The sequence below is a fragment of the Tursiops truncatus genome, chromosome 7, assembly GCF_011762595.2.
Source record: "Tursiops truncatus isolate mTurTru1 chromosome 7, mTurTru1.mat.Y, whole genome shotgun sequence".
Taxonomy (NCBI): domain Eukaryota; kingdom Metazoa; phylum Chordata; class Mammalia; order Artiodactyla; family Delphinidae; genus Tursiops; species Tursiops truncatus.
In genome coordinates this window covers 36615177-36629863 of record NC_047040.1, presented here as the reverse complement: position 1 = coordinate 36629863, position 14687 = coordinate 36615177, and positions in this window count along the sequence as shown.

Here is a 14687-nt window from a genome sequence, read left to right as displayed (position 1 = left end):
TGGCTCTACAGAAATAATTATCTCTAAGTAAACTTGGAAACATACCTTTAGTATTTTACTTTTTTTTAATTGAAGAATAGTTGATTTGCAATATTGTGTTAGTTTCTGGTGTACAGCAAAGTGATTCAGTTTACATGTATATACATATGGGTGTGAGTATTCTTTTTCAGATTCTTTTCAATTATTACAAGATATTGAACACAGCTCCCTGTGCTATACAGTAGGACCTTGTTGTTTATCTACTTTATATATAGTAATTTGTATCTGATAATCCCAAACTCCCAATTTATCCCTTCCCCTGCCCCCCCTTTCCCCTTTGGTAAGTGAGTTTGTTTTCTATGTCTGTGAGTCTGTTTTGGTTTTGTAAGTAAGTTCATTTATATCATTTTTTTTAGATTCCACATATAAGAGATATCATATAATATTTGTCTTTCTCTGTCTGACTTACTTCACTTACTATGATAGTCTCTAGGTCTATCCATGTTGCTGCAAATGGCATTATTTTATTCTTTTTACTGTCTGATCCAGCAATCCCACTCCTGGGCATATATCCAGAGAAAACTCTAATTCGAAAAGATAAATGCACCCCAATATTCATAGAAGCACTATTTACAATAGCCAAGACATGGAAGCAACCTAAGTGTCCATTGCCAGATATGGTATATATATATTAATGGGTTGTATGTTTTTTAGACTAGTGAATATGCTCCAGCTTGTCTCATTGCTCTAATTTAACCCAAAAGATCTCTGCCAGCAGTTGTTCTGATTGCACTCACTTCCTGAATTGGGTGCCTATGAATCATTTAATTTTCTCGGAAAATGTAGACTCCATAAACTAAATTGGAAGTTAGTAATGGACAACCTCATCAACTCTCTTGAATCAGATTCCAGTACAGGGATAAAACCACATCTGGTTATTCCACACCTGGAATCTAATTCCAGGGGAGATTCCTCAGCTTTTTACAAAGAAATACATCATCACATTTCAAAAGATGGCATTTTTTTGAAAACGTGTTTATTATCCTGTATTTGGTCCTCTTAAAATCAAATGAAAAACACTTTATTTTCCTCCTATTTTCTTTTCTTTTTTTTTTTTTTTCTAGGCAGGTAAAATCTCTAGGTCATTTTTTTGAGCCATCAATACATCTCAATACAAAAAGCAGTTGTAGATTTGCTTGCCAAACAAAGTATGAGAGAATTAACAGAGGTGGTATCATTAGTAATTTAGCCTCAGATTTAATGTTTCAATTAAAACTTAATAAGCATGCATGAGATGTATCTACAGTGTATGTTGAATAGTGGTAAAAAAAACTTGTTTTGCCCACTTTTGCAAACTGGTAGATAGAACATATTTGTTTACTTGTAACATGATAATTCCTTGAGGTGTGAACACTAGGGTATGGAAGAGGTGAAGAGACAAACACTGTAACAGGTATTCTGCAGAAGTGTCAAGAGATGCAGAATGTTGCAACACAAACAAAAGATGGTGAATTGAAAATGGTCTGTCCAGGGGTTGAACTAAAATTCTAAAAATGGCAAATAATCACATTATGTTGCTTGATTCATGAATCTTTAGAAGCATTCAACGTGGATTCAAGAAGAAATGTTGAATTGTAATTTTTGAATAGATATTATTCCATTATTAATGATTAGTGCATATTAAGGGAAAACAAGTACTAGTGTATTTGTCCTATTACATAAAGCAAAAATAATAGCCATATTTCATTGCCTTAATTTAAAACATAATTTTTTTACACAGTAGGTAAAATTATCACCTACTAAACTGAAGCCACCAATACAGACATCTATATTGTACCTTAATAACAAGTAAAATGGTAATAATTGAGTATAAAAATGCATTTATAAAATGTCAAACATAGTATCAAACCTTTAATTTTCTAATTTCTAATATTTTTAAATGGACCATTTTCTTTATTTGCAATGAATTATCATAAACTATATTTTTAAAAATTTTGAAATATTATCAATATCAGTTATGTTTTAAATATTTAGTAAAATGGTAGAATCATGACATAATGCCTAGTGTAACTCAAACCTTTCTCTCCTTGGTCCTTTCAGATTCTAAAGTCAGTTTTTAAAAAGCCTACTAGTTTTTGGAAAGTTATTATTTTTCTCAATAATTGATCAAATTCTGTTTTATTTTCATCTCTTCTTTTGATGTACACAGATATCTCACTTTGAAAAAAGAACATATGCTTAAGAAAAAGGACAAAATCTTACTATTAAACGAGAATGTTTCAAAGAGAAAGTGATGTCTCAATATGTCAGGGAAGTATCTGATTTAAAAGGAAAATGCCATTATTTGCTTTATTAATTCAGTCTTTAACCACAATTTCTGAGAAGCCTAGTTCTTCAAATTATATATTTTTTAAAATCTACTTAATTGAATAAAGCAAGCTCTTTAACTCTTCAATCTACAATATATATTTTTCTCCCTAATGCCAAAGCATTTTAATGAAAAAGTAAAACTAGTAACATGTAGCCAAAACAACCAGGCAAGTTAATGATTTTTTTCCCTCTACCAGGTTGGTTTGGCACTTTGTAGACACCACTAAACCAGCTCGTGTTAGTGTTTGAAGGAAAGTGTTTTGGAGTTTCGCTTAGTTGTTTTTTCTCATTTTGATAGAACTTTTGTTTTCTGGAAATCTTCAAGAAATTTGTTATCCAACACTTCTAAAACAACCTGTTGCACTTTAAAAATTTAAATATCATAACAAAAAAGAATAAATCAAATGTGAGAACAGCTAAGTTTTTTAGAATGTTTCAGTCTTTTGCTGCAACAGAACATTCATTGTGATGACAATGGCCATGAAAACAGGAAAAGATTTGTAAATGTTGACCAAAGAAAGAAATGTATTCTCTGACTCTGCAGATCAACTTTAAGACATAACTTTTCATATAAGAGTATTTGCTGCAGTCACAAAGGTAAAAAATAATACTAATGTAAAAATATTACTAAGTAATTAGTAATATGTTACTTTGTTAATTTATAATTAATTTCAAACCAAAAATTACTTTAAGCCACTTTTAAGGAAATAAGTTGTACCCATAAAAGTAATAGCCCCTTTTTTGTTTTTATATAAATTTAGCATCCAATATTAAAATATTTGTCTTGCTATCTATTTGGTTTTACACTCAATTATTTTATGTGGTTTTCTTTAGTTTCTTAAGAGCACAAACACACATATTTACACACAAACACACAGTCACACACCCTGATACATACACACCAATACACATATTTACACACAAACACACAGTCACACATACTGATACATACAACCTCACACACATTCTCAAACAGCACACCCACACTCATAAACACATATAGTGCTTATGGACCACCAATCAAAATGAAATCAAAGGAAATACTGACAAGAATAGGTGTAAACTTGGTGATTATAAGGATATGCTACTTAATCTTATGTCAAAATAGAGTGAAGAGATTCTGGAAAAAGAGAACAACCCATTTGTATATAGTTAGATTCGGAGTGTAGGAATTGAAAATATAAATTGAAAATAATATATGTAGTCCTGCAGTAAATTAGGAACATAATATTGTGAATAAAGTTTCACCAGTGTTAAAATACAGTCTAGAAAAAACTTAGGGATACATCCACTGTGCTGAAAAGGTAAAAAATGTTCTGGGGATGGCTGATGTATTCCACTGATTCTGACAATTGTTAGGTTGGGGCATCTTGACAACAACCTGCAACTGAGCTTCTTTTCCTATCAGTGCTACAGACAAATTGATCTGGCTCTTCTAATGATTACCAATATTTTCAGCACATTCTTCCAGATTTCCATGTGTTCTTTGGCAGAGAAAGAAGCAGTTTGAAGATTTTCCCTTTAAGCCTTTGAAATTTTGGAATTCCTATGCAACATTTGTTAATGCACTCATGTCTCTGACATTACCAACCACTTCCCAATTCTGGATATTTCTCTGAAGTTCTAATCAGAATTATATCAGTATTCTTGGTATTTCCTTGAGCCAGAAAGAATGAATATGGATTATTAGTTATTAATTAATTCCATAATAATGCTAAACGTGTTTCAACTTTGGACTAATATTTTAAGAATATTGTGAGCTTATTTAAGTCCTGAAAAATGAATCTCCTTGTCTTATATTATCTCTGTGATAGTTGGGAGCAAACGTGGACTTGGGCATGTTTTGGTTTCCTTACCTCCACATCCCCTTTGAAACAGGATCCAGACTTCCACTTTAATTACCTCTTCTCAGAATGCAGCCGATGGTAACCTAGGCATATAACTCAAGTCTAAGCCATCAGATGCTCCATCCTTGGTTTGAGTCTTTGGGAGCCCGAAAAGTGGATGCTGGGATTTTTTTTCTTCTAGTTTCTGTTTCCCACATAATAAATACATTCATAAGGAAAAGAAAACTTCTAAAATACTGAAAACTTACTCTGCGCAAGGCATTGGTCTAGAAGAGAGACAAGTCATTTCTCTAGTCTAATGAGGGTGGGGTGGGGAAGATGATGGGAGGAGCTGTGTCCACCTTGGCTGTATTTCTCCAACATGGTGACATTACAGAAGTACTCAAGGCACAGATTCACACTGACCTATGGAAATGTACTCTCTGGGTTAGCGTCAGAACCTGCATTTGTAACATCCTCCACTGGTGCTTATACACGCAGTGACATTGGAGAACCACTGCAGATTTACCCAATGGTAAAAGGCATGAGTTTCAAGTCAGTTCAGTGTGGAGAGTCCTGCTTGGTGGGTGGGCTTCCTTTCTGCAGGGATACAAGGATCTAGGTTTCTCCCTTCTTGTAATCCCTGCATTCATTCTCAGAGTACTCAGGTGCTGGATAGGGAGAGAGATAATAAAGAATACAGACTTCTTAAAAATCCTTGTCTGGAAGTGACAGTCACTTCTATTCACAGTTGATTGGCAGAACCTAATCTCTTGGCCATAAGTGAAGGCATAGAAGGCTGGGAAATGTCTTTGGCTGGGAAACTTTTTTTTTTTTTTTAATCAACAACTATACATTATGGAAGGTGAAGCCCAAATAGTTGGTGGATTGTTCATCTCTAATACAGCAGTCACTTAACTGTCTGAACCTTAACATTTAAGGTTAAGGTTAGGTTAAAATGGGATAAGTAATAAATAGCCTGAATGTCTACTGTGATGATAAAATAATACAATGCATGAAAGTCTTTGTAATACCCATGTCACTAGACAACTGCACATTATTATTTCTGATATGTCAAAATAAATCCTATGCATATCTTTGTTAAACGATAATTTATGTATACATTATAACTAGCTAGCTACTAGTGATGCATTTTCAATGTAATGCAAGTACGCTTTCCATGAATATTTTGTCATAGCACAGTATGAAAGTACATCAAATCCTTTGCAACAGCACTTGTTCTTAAAAAGACGATGAACAGACAGTTTGTGCAAAACAAGCAAACAAACAAACAAACAAAACCCTACCATGTAGAATTTATGAAAGGGATTTTGAACAAGGAAAATGGATTTATTTTTGACCTTGAGAAACCCATAGGCTGTGCATGACACACAAATAATTGTTGTGCTTTCCTAAAGATAATTAATAGAATTAAATCTTCTTTTTCATTATCTTGTTGAAAATAAAACAACAACAAATAAAAGCCAAATACATTCCATTCAATGAAAATTTTCCTTTCAGGGCATGGGGCATCTGGTCTGAACTAAGGGATACAGTTATTCAGAGATGTTATAGATCATCCTCCTCTGAGATACATTTTGATAATATTAGGCCATAATAAGACCATGAACTGATTAACATCCATTCAGATTTATTTGTTTAATAGATGATCAGAACCACTGACTCAAACTGGGTCATTTTAGAATATTACACTATATAGAGACAGAATGAGCCCTAAACCTCAGATTCTTCACAAAATGTCCCTTAAGACAGGGAAACATGCATAGAAGCAACAATTTAAAAAAATTTAAAATTCAATACAAAATACTCATGGATTGGTTGTTGTGTGCCTGGTAGTCAACCCTAGAATTTGGGGTGGTAAGTAACCATTTATACAACAATGACCACCACCATGAAAACTGACGTTTATTGAGCACCTCCTATTTTCTAGATATTGTTCTACATGGTACTCTCATGTTTTCTTCTAAGAGTTTTATAGTTTTAGCTCTACACTTAGGTCTTTAATCCATTTTGAGTTTATGTTTGAATATAGAACAGGGTGAGGGCCTGGCTTCATTCTTTCGCATGCAGAATATAAAGTCTCATTTGTTCAAACAGTAGTTGTAGGAGGTAGATATTTGTCTTGTGCCAGGTTTTCCAGAGCAGACCCTGAGGTGATGTTCAAGCATTTCATTAAGGGACTTCTCACTTCATGAGAAGCCAGAAAGGGAGTAGTGGAAGCAGGACGAAAGGAGGGAAGAAGCCATGCAGAGTGCAACTTCAGGTGAAGTTCCAGCCTGAGCCTGATGCTGCAGGACAACTCTGGAAGGTAAAAGACAGTCTGGGGTTGTCACCTTTCAGACAAAGGCTTTCATACTCCTAGTGTAAGGGTTACCCCAGGGCTTATGTAGACTCCCAGGCACTTCCAGCTCTCTGTCCAAGTAAGCAGAATGTTCCAGTGGCTCAGGGGCTGTCTTCCAAAGAGAGTTTCGGATGCAGATCATTTCAAGCAAAAAGACATAGGAGCTGGGAGGTGGCTACCAGTACCCATGAAAGAAATTGATGGACTCTTGACAGAACACCAATGACATTCATTTCAACATCACTACCTTCACTTAACAGAGAAGTGTATGAAAGCTAGAAAGGTGGAAGGAATACCTTTCTCTAACTGACATGAATAGTAAATGCTACAGCTCAAAATAAGCCCATGTCTGTGACTCTAAAGCCTATGCTTTGGAGAGTTATGGGACATATGAGAAGAATGTGGTAGGTGGAATTTGACATTTTAGCAGGTTAAAATGGGGTGGGCACATACCGGTTACTACAGCACCACTGAGAGTCTTTCTGTGTCCCAACCCCAGACCAAAAAAAAAAAAAAAAAATACTGGTATGAAATGATGAAGACTTGAATTAGAGGAGGCATTAGAGGTAATTTTTAAAATGTTCATGATCTTTCAACAAGTTAATCCCTTGCCTCACACCATATTTTAAAATTAACTCAAAATGGTTAAAGAACTAAATGTAAGCACTAAAACTATAAAACTCTTAGAAGAAAATAGAGGAGTTAATCTTTGAATTTAGCAATGGTTTCTCAGATGTGACATCAGAAGCACAAGCAACAAAACTAAAAATAGATAAATTGGACTTCATCACATTTAAAATCTTGTATGCTTCAAAGGACATTCTCAAGAAAGTGAAAACACAGCCCAAGGAATAGGAAAGAATATTTACAAATTATATATCTGATAAGAGACCTGTATCTAGAATATACAAAGAACACTTACAAGTCAATAGTGAAAGGACATATAACAAATTACAAATAGCAGTTACAAAATGGGAAAGGGATCTGAATGGACATTTTTGTAAAGAAGATATAAAAATGCCCACTAAGCACATCAAAAGATGCTCAGCATCATTAGTCATCAGGTAAATACATACAAATCCAAACCACAATGAGATAGCATTTCACACCTGCCATGATGGCTTTAATAAAAAAGTTATAGTAAGCGTTGGTGACGATGTGGAAATCAGAACCTCATACTCTGCTGGTGGGAATGTAAAATAGTACAACTCCTTTGGCAAATTGTCTGGAAATTCCTCAAAAGCCAAACATAGAGTTACTGTTTGATCAGCAATTCTACTTCTAGGTATATACCCAAGAGAAATGAAAACATATGTCCACATGAAAACTTGTACATGAGTGTTCATAGCAGCATTATATTCATAATGACCAAAAAATAGAAACAGTCATTATAGATGAATGGATAAACAAAATGTGGTATACCCATATAATGGAATATTTTTCAGCCATAAAAATAAACGAAATACTGATACACGCTACAGCATGGACGCTATGGTCTGAATGAATATTTGTGTCCCCTCGAAATTCACATGTTGAAATTCTAAGTTTCATCCAAAAGTGATGATATTAATAGGTGGTGATTAGGTCATGAGGGTGAAGCCCTCATGAATGGGATTAGTATAAAAGAAATCCCTCAGAGCTCCCTACCACCTTGTAAGGATACAATGAGAAGTCTGCAGCCCAAAAGACGGCCCCCACCCAACTTTGCTGGTACCCTGATCTCAGATTTCCAGCCTCCAGGACTGTGAGAAATAAATTTCTGTTGTTTATGAGCTACCTAATGTGCTACCTTTGTTATAGCAGCCCTGAGAGTCTTAAGACAATAAATGAACCTTGAAAACAGTATGCTAAGTGAAAGAAGCCAGACACACCAAAGACCACATAGTATATGATTCCATTTATGAAATATCCAGAATAGGTGAATCTATAGAAACAGAAAGAAGATTAGTGGTTGCCTCAGACTGGCAGGAAAAGAATTGAACGACGATAGCTAAAGGGTATGGGGTTTCTAAAATTGATCGTGGTGCTGGTTGTACAATGCTGTGAATATACTAAAAACTGTTGAATTATGCAGTTTAAATGAGTGAATTGTTTGGTATGTAAACTATACCCATAAAATTGAAAGAAGAAAAAAAGACCATAGGAGTAATATGCCTACTGGTAGCAATAAAAGTACTAGTAATTGCAAGTCTTCTCTCTCATAATTAGGCTGACAACCTAGAATCCAAGATGTAAAGCATTCATCTAGGGTCTTGCTGGTAGGTGTTTTGTGGTCCTTCAAGGCTACTTCACAGCTATAGGAGAAGCTCCTGTTACAGAGCTGGGCTGGGTTTGGGAAATGCTCATTGAGGGCAGTTACTAAACAGCCAGGCGGTTGGGGCAATTTCAGCTCAGCCCCTGCCTTACCCATGTGATTGCATGCACCGTCCACTTTATGGGCAAAGCGAATCCTGGAAGCTGAGTGTTTGAAAGAGCTCTGGCCCTTTGTCACCTGCTGGCCTGCTTTGCTCTTTGGATAAGTGCACGGCTTGGAAGCCGGGGGAACTTGGCTGAGCCACTCCTTGAGCGGGGAGACACAGCACGTGTGGCTCCCGCAGCGGCCTCCAGATTGAAGGCGACTTCTTGTGAAATCAGCAGGGTGGGCAGCTGAAGAGCATGAGAATATTGTGCATTTGTAAATATTTGAGCACATCTGCTTAGCTCCCTCCCAAAAAACCACTGGGAAAACCCGCCTCGCATTGTGCCACGCAATGCTGTTGCCCTGCTCTAATTGTCAAATCTGTCGAGTGTTTTTCTCATGCACACAAAAATTAAACAGCGCTCTCCTCATTCATGATTAATTCAGCTGCAGCGCTGCACTGTGTCACACTGCATTTTTTAAAGTAATTGTTAAATTCTACCTCATAATCAGAGCAGTTTTAATTAACTTTTTGTCAGTTAATCTTTTTTTGCTCATACATTTTCCATGTCTAGTGTGTATACTGCCTGTCTCTGCCCAGGGGTTTGCAGCCCCTCAGTATGAATGCTTAAGCCGTATTAGTGCCAATGGGTGTGCCACGTGCGAGTGGCGAGAGGGGACCTCCCAGGCTCCATTCTGCTCAGCTTTCCTGGGCCTTGCTGGTTATTCATTTGCATTAAATAGCTCCTCCACAGTGAGCTCATTTACAAGCTGCAAAGTTCAGGCTTGCTTCTCTCTTTCTCCTAGAATGTGTCTAGGAGAGAGATGGCACCTAGATAGGAAAACGGTAGACACAGAGGATGAGAGGGAGGAGACCCAAACTGGAATCTAGAGCAAACCCAGGGCAAAGGATGGGTCATGTTTGGTGTCCCTGAGTGATTCTCACCTGCAGAGTGAGCCCTTCCTCCCTTCCTTCCTCCCTTCCTTCCTTCCTTCCTTCCTTCCTTCCTTCCTTCCTTCCTTCCTTCCTTCCTCCCTCCCTTCCTCCCTTCCTTCCTCCCTTCCTTCCTGCCATCCTGCCTTCCTGCCTTCCTGCCTTCCAAGCTGAAGGATACTGCCTTCAGTATCTCTGACCTTGTCATTCTTAACAAAGTCACATTTCACATATTTGAACTTTTTTTTGCAGAGTTCATCCATCAATTATACGTACCCCTCAACTTACAGCTCTGCTTGCCCATGTCTTTTACCCCTCAAATGATATTTCCCATGTGTACATACCATAGAAAATCCAATTCCATATTAAGCAGTACACATCCAGGCTGTTTTCTCTCTCACAAGGGGCCTTGTTTAAAAGCAATTGTGTGGTAGCTTTTCTAAAAGTTTAAAAAATGTGCACATCTGTGTAATAGTGCCACTACTCCTGCTACTTCTAGCAAAGCAGCCACTTTGGGGAATTTACAGGATGTAGTTTTCAGAATATGGCATCCGCTTCTCAGTGTTAAAAAGCATAAGACTGAAAAAGTAGGAACTGAAAATTCCCTATTTTAGGATCTGATGCTAAAATGCTGAGAGAGTCAATAAACACACCAGATGTTCAAATTGCTAGTTAAGTTATTTAAACAGAGTGTGGTCAAGCCCTAGAAGAAGGAATAGACTCATTCTATGAACATTTGTGCTGAGGTGTCACCATATCGAATTTGTTAATTAACCTCTTTGGCCCAGAGTCGACCTGAAGGATTGAATGTTATTCAGGTAAAAATTGTGCCAGAGTTTCCTACTAAGAAGTGCATTAGAAAGTACCTAAATTTAAGACAAAGTGTATGTTGTATGAAGTGCTTTGACCTCAAAAAGATTAAGAGTGTGTGGAATTCAGAGTCTGTGCTCAAATCCTAAGTATGTGATTTACAGGGTATGTGGACAGGCAAGCAGCTTAACCCCTGTCAGTCATATATAAAAAGGGGATAATGATATTTTCTACATTATACTGTTTTCTGATAATTAAAATTTTTTTTATTGAAGTACAGTTGATTTACAATGCTGTGTTACTTTCTGTTGTACAGCAAAGTGATTCAGTTATACATATGTATTCTTTTTTATATTCCTTTCCATTACGGTTTATCACAGGATATTGAATATAGTTCCCTGTGCTATACAGTAGGACTTTGTTGGTTATCCATTCTATGTATAATAGTTTGCATCTGCTAATCCCAAACTCCCAATCCTTCCCCCCCCGCCCTCGGCAACCACAAGTCTGTTCTCTACGTCTGTGAGTCTGTTTCTGTTTCGTAGATAAGTTCATTTGTGTCATATTTTAGATTCCACATATAAGTGATATCATATGGCTTTTGTCTTTCTCTGTCGGACTTACTGCACTTAGTATGATAATCTCTAAGTCCGTTAAAAGGAATGTTTTTAATGTACTTAGCACAGTGTAAGTTCTCAATAAAATAGCAGTAATGATGATCATGATGGTCTGTGCTTTTCTCTGCTGATTTAAAATCCTTTACATCACTCTGCACATAAATTCTGTGACAGGTACTTGGTGGGTCCAAGTACCTGTCACAGAATTTATCATGATCTTTCCTACCTCTGCCTTACAGAAGGAAGCTCCTTCTCGTGAGCTCTTAGAGGACTAGTTCCAAGTCTTGTTTAACTTGTATGTCCCATAGCCCTAACACAACGTCTTTCTTGTGTTCTGCGTGTGTTAAATAGAGGGTTGCTGAGTTGTAATCGAATCCTCATTTTTATCCTATTACTCATTCAATGACATTCAGTAAACCATACTGCTGAAAGCTGAATGAAGCATGGTTCCTGTCCTCAAAACATTCAAAGTTGAGTGAGATATTATTTACGTAGACAGATAATTACAGAACTGGGTGAAGTGCAGTTGTTCTGCCTCCCGGAGCTGGGAAAGGTTTTATTGAAAAGGCAAAGAGCACCTGCGCCTTGAATAAGCAGGAGTTTTACACAAACTGAGTCTAGGGGAAGGTCATTCAGGATAACCAGAGTAGAGTATGTAGGCAAAGGGTAGAATCATGAAACAGTCAAAGCATATTCAGGAAATGATGAGAGTGCCATGTGGTTGGATCTTGGTACACAGAGGTTTGTGGCGAATGTCACACTTTTTGTCCTATCAACATGTCCCTAAAATTTACATGCTAAAAATCTACAAAATCCTTTGACTTGGGTGGGTGTTTGTTGCATTGTCAACTGTGGTCGTTGCAGAAGATGAGGTGGAGGGGAAAAAACACAAACCAAGTGTCAAAGTTCTTGCTGAATGCCTCAGAGGTAAGTACGAGGTAGTGAGGGTGGGTGAATTTTAAAAGTGAGGGTTGATGTAGACAGGCTATGGAACAGTCTGGAGATAACTTTGCCATTTGTTATCCATAAAAAGTCAATTTCTGTTTCCCTTAGTTAATCCTTTTGTTGTGTGTGTGTGTGTATATGAACCTTAATTCTACTCCTAATGTGGTTGAGAAATTCAGCTCCCTGTTTGTGCTTTCCCAGAATTCTCTTATTTGCTCTTTGTATTCAAGTACAAAGTAGAATGGCTCTAATCCAGTTTTGATTTGGAAGCCAAGTATGATGGGAGTGTAGATGTCACAGCAATGTGTCCAAATTTACTTTATTTTTGAAATGTCGTGAATATGTTGCTTAGAATTATTCATCACTGGTATTCATTTTCCTACATAGGAGTATTTCATGATTCTATTTCTTAATTTGTGAGTTCTAATGTAAAATGTGCTGATATATCAACTTTATTAATATATAATCCCTGGAGCTGTATACTTTAATGTATAATAATTTCTAAACTTATAATTAAAAATATATATTGCAACAGACTACATAAAACTATTACAACCATTAAATCAATACTCAAGAATATTTTAATTTCTAGAAATTCTCCATGAGAAGAGCATTTATTTCTTGTTGATAGGGACAGGGAAAATATGTTAAAGACTTACTTTTTACATTGAATTTCAAATAAATTTAGCTATGTCATAAAATATTAAATAATTTTAGAGTTGGATTTGTAACTAAAATTAAATGACCAGTAAATTTTAGACTGCTAAATTTATAGTTTTTTTTGGAATGAACATTCTTCATATTTCATGCAATATAAACTAAAGACAAACACAGATAAAACAGAATTCACTATTTTTTACTGCATGCAAGCATTTATATTGAGTCCATTTAAAATTTATTTTTTAATGTTAAATCTTCATGGCCTGACTCAACTTCAATTTTTCCACTTAGCTTATTAAACAAGTCACTTTAATTATAATTGAAAAGAATAAATAAAATGTTGCTAGGTTTGTGGAGGACTCTGGATCATGGACATATTTGATTTGACCCCAAACTCAATAAAATTATTAATTACTAAGAGGGGACCCCCAAGGACTTCCTTTTAGAATTGAAAGCCCATGAAGTTCAAATGTACTTTGTAATTGGGTATTTCCAAACTAATATCAAATAGCAAATCTTTAATTAGTGTGCATAAAATTAAAATTTACTTACAGAGAATTAAACTGGAATTTGAAGTTCTCATAACCCAAATCAATATGAAGCTGAGAAATTCAATTTCACAGTCTCTTTTCTTTCACAATATATAATGCCATTTTTTTAACATCTTTATTGTAGTATAATTGCTTTACATTGTTGCTTTACTAACAAGTTGCTGCTGTATAACAAAATGAATACGTATACTTATACACCCATATCCCCTCCCTCTGTGTCTCCCTCCCACCCCTCTAGATGGTCACAAAGCACCGAGCTGATCTCCCTGTGCTATGCGGCTGCTTCCCACTAGCTGTCTATTTTACATTTGATAGTGTATATATGTCCATGCCACTCTCTTACTTCATTCCAGCTTACCCTTCCCCCTCCCCGTGTCCTCAAGTCCATTCTCTACGTCTGCGTCTTTATTCCTGTCCTGCCCCTAGGTTCTTCAGAACCATTTATTTTATTTTATTTTTTAGATTCCATATATATGTGTTACCATACAGTATTTGTTTTCCTGTTTCTGACTTACTTCACTCTGTATGACAGACTCTAGGTCCATCCACCTCACTACAAATAACTCCTTCAAAGAAGATATACAGATTGTCAACAAACACATGAAAGGATGCTCAACATTACTAATCATTAGAGAAATGCAAATCTAAACTACAATGACGTATCACCTCATACTGGTCAGAATGGCCATCGTCAAAAAATCTACAAACAGGGCTTCCCTGGTGGCGCAGTGGTTGAGAGTCCGCCTGCTGATGCAGGGGACACAGGTTCGTGCCCCGGTCCGGGAAGATCCCACATGCCACGGAGCGGCTGGGCCCGTGAGCCATGGCCACTGGGGCTGTACGTTCGGGAGAGGCCACAGCAGTGAGAGGCCTGCGTACCGCAAAAAAAAAAAAAATCTACAAACAATAAATGCTGAGAGAGTGTGGAGAAAGGGACCCTCTTGCACTGTTGGTGGGAATGTAAACTGATACAGCCACTATGGAGAACAGTATGGAAGTTCCTTACAAAACTAAAAATAGAACTACCATACGGCCCAGCAATCCCACTCCTGGGCATATACCATAATTCCAAAAGAGTCATATACCACAATGTTCATTGCAACTCTATTTACAGTAGCCAGGACATGGAAGCAACCTAAGTGTCTATCAACAGATGAATGGATAAAGAAGATGTGGCACATATATACAATGGAATATTACTCAGCCATAAAAAGAAATGAAATATATAATGCCTT